Below are 3,320 nucleotides of genomic sequence, written 5' to 3' on the forward strand. Positions count from 1 at the left end.
CTGACTAAACAATCAAGCATGCATACCACCACTTAATTCTACTTGATTTGTCACTAATTGAGCCAAGTTCCTTTTGTTCAAACTTTTCTTTTATTTTTGGAAACATAACAAGTATGGCAAGCATTTGTTTAAGAAGGTGAAGTTATATCCAAACATCTAGGTATTCACTTTATTCAAAGCAGTAAACAGACAAACATACTAGAAACTTCACATTCCAGAAAGATTCAACAATTATAGTTTAAACCAGAACAAGCATGCTTTTGTTTGCCTTTTTAAAGAATGGTCAAGGAACAACACCACCTTGTGAAATTTCTTGTTTTCTCTTTGTTGCCATGAAACAATTTGATTTCTCCTTCTTCTCTTAGTTGTTGCTTCATGTTCTTTCTAAGATCTTTGTTTCCTTTCCTGCAAAGAGTGATGAAGTTTCTTGCTTCTCAAGCACTTGAGTGGTTAGCTCAACTATGTATGGGCACGTGTCTGAGTCTTAAGTTGGTGTGTGAACACCAAACTTAGTCTCCTACTTACTCCTCTGCTCTTTGAATCCTTGAATTCTCCTTGGAATGAAGTTGCTGCTAAGGATTTTAAGCATTTCTGTGATTGCTTAGAATGGTTGTACCTTTCATATAATTCAAAGGTTGTTGTGTTCAGTTGATCTGTATGGTGGAACACCAAACTTAGAATCACACATTCCCCTTTGAATTATTGATCCACAAATTCATTGTTTGGTGTGAAACACCAAACTTAATTCTTTGCAATGCACAGAAACTACTTCACCTTTTTATTGAAACAAATAAAAGAAACAGCAAAGGAGTATTACCTCAGGTTGGGTTGCCTCCCAACAAGCGCTTCTTTAACGTCATTAGCTTGACGGTCAGCTTGTTAGGGTGGATTGTAGTGCTTAATGTCCTCTCCTCTCACTATGAAAACGTCCCCATTTGATTCCTTCATGATTTCCAAATGTTCCATAGAAAGAACTTTCCGGATTGTGAACACTTGAGGGAGCTGGGAAGGAATGGTTTTGAGGCCAGGTGGGATTGGCAGATAATGACTTGATATCACTTTATCTCCCGGAGAGAAACCTTCAGTGGGAATTTTCTTGTTTCTCCACCCTCTTGGCACTTTCTTTACAATTCTTCCCTCTCTCTTGAGGATTTCTTCATTGACCCTTATGCCAGGAGGTTCCTTCTTATCTGTTTTTTTTTATTCTTGTGGCTTTAACTCTTGCAAATCTTGTTTGCCTTCCAAGGACTGTTTCAGAGTTTCAGCTGCTGGATTGCTTTCCTTCAAACACAGATGGCTACTATCATCCTTAGGCTTTTCAGGTTCTGGTTCAGGCTCAGATGCAGGTTTGAAAACATGGAAAATGAGCTGTTCATCATGTATTCTCAAAATTAGCTCTCCTTGTTCTACATCTATGAGCACTCTAGCAGTGGCTAGAAATGGCCTTCCCAGAATGATAGGGTGTAGGTAGCTTTCCTCCATGTCCAAAATGACAAAGTCTGTAGGGAAGAAATAATTTCCCACTTTCACCAGCACATTCTCCACTACCCCTTCAGCTTGCTTTTGAGTTTTGTCAGCCAGTTGTATGATTACATCAGTGGACCTCACCTCATTTAGTTGTAGCCTCTTCATAAGAGTCAGAGGCATCACATTTATGCTAGCTCCTAGATCACAGAATCCTCTGTCAATTGTTGTTTCCCCTATGATGCAAGGAATATGAAAACTTCCTGGATCTGCTTTCTTAGAGATCATATCCTTCTTGATGAGTGCATTGTTTTCTTAGAGGCTATGTCCTTCTTGATGAGGATACTGCATTCTTTGTTCATTATTACAGTTTGTCCTCCCTTCAAAACTCTTTTCTTGCTCAGCAATTCCTTCAAATACTTGATATGTGTAGGCATCTGCTGGAGAATCTCAAGAAAGGGAATATTGATATGGAGAGACTTAAATGTCTCTAAAAACCTTGAATATGTTTTCCCTTTTTCACCTCCTCCTAACCTCTGAGGAAATGGTGCTTTTGGTTGGTATGTTTCCAGCATGCCTTTATTTTGCAGTTCCTTGGCTTGCTCAGTTTCACTTTCCTGCTTAGCTTCTTCCACACCTTCCTTCAAGATTTCTAGCTCCTGTTCTGAGGGTCTGATTCCTTCTTCTTCTGAGACTTCCTTCAATATGGTGATGGCCTTGCATTCTTCCCATCTCACTCCCTTTTGTTCCCCTTTAGGATTCTTTTCTGTGTCACTAGGGAACACTGCAGTTGACTTGGGGGCCTGTTGAGATAGCTCTCCTACTCGAGAATCCATCCTCTTGAGTTTTTCACCATGGTTCCTTAAGGTAGATCTCACATCATCCCTAAAGCTTTTCAACTCACTTATGTCCTAACCCATGTTTGCAAGCATTCCTTCTATCCTGTTTAATTGATCTTGAAATTGTTGGTTCGGATTGGGTTGGGCAGGTTGATTATTTTGGCCATGATATGGTGGTTGGGAGTAAGTGTTTTGTGTGGCTAGGTATGATCTTTGGTTGGAGTTTTGGTATGTGGAATTGTTATGTTGGTTGAGGTTGTAAGGTTTGTGGTTTTGTGGTTAGGTTTGCTGGTTTCCCCACCCAAAGTTTGGGTGGTTTTTCCAGCCTGGGTTGTAAGTGTTGGAATGTGGATCATATGGTTGCCTTTGTTGATTTCCCACATAGTTGGCCTCTTCCCAATCACCTCCTTCAGTGCTTACTTCCTCTTGATCTTGTGTATGTATTGCAGCCACTTGATTTGTTTCTAATTTCCTGGTGAGCTCTGCTAGTTGCTTGGCAAATACCTTGTTTTGGGCTAGAATTGTATCAACATGGTTCAGCTCCATGACTCTCTTAGTGTTGTGTCTCTCTGAAGCATAGTAGTACTCATTCTCAGCCACTGTCTCAATCACTTCAATGGCTTCTTCCACAGTCTTTTTCCTGTTCAATGAACCTCCTGATGAATGGTCTACAGCCTTCCTTGATTCATAAGAAAGTCCATCATAGAAAATATGCAACTGCACCCAGTCATGGAACATGTCTGGTGCGCATTTCCTTGTCAATTCTTTGAACCTTTCCCATGCCTCGTAGAGGGTTTCACCATCCTGTTGTCTAAAAGTCTGAACCTCAGATCGAAGCCTATTGACCTTTTGTGGGGGGTAGAAACATGCCAGAAACTTGCTTTCCACCTCATCCCAGGTTGTTAGGCTCCCCCTCGGGAATGATTCCAGCCACTTAGCTGCCTTGTCCCTAAGCGAAAATGGGAACAAGAGCAGTTTATAAGCATCTTCCTGGACTCCATTGGACTTCACAGTGTC

At 40.9% G+C, this 3,320-nt stretch overlaps 1 non-coding gene across 1 annotated transcript; it reads left to right on the plus strand.

The window, feature by feature from the left end:
- Positions 1-3,039: 3,039 nt before the first annotated feature.
- LOC127747871 (small nucleolar RNA R71) lies at positions 3,040-3,143 on the plus strand. The gene has a single exon (XR_008009818.1). It is a non-coding gene; the product is annotated as a small nucleolar RNA R71 (small nucleolar RNA).
- Positions 3,144-3,320: the final 177 nt, after the last annotated feature.

This window comes from Arachis duranensis, chromosome 5 (assembly GCF_000817695.3).
Source record: "Arachis duranensis cultivar V14167 chromosome 5, aradu.V14167.gnm2.J7QH, whole genome shotgun sequence".
In the NCBI taxonomy this organism is placed as follows: Eukaryota; Viridiplantae; Streptophyta; class Magnoliopsida; order Fabales; family Fabaceae; genus Arachis; species Arachis duranensis.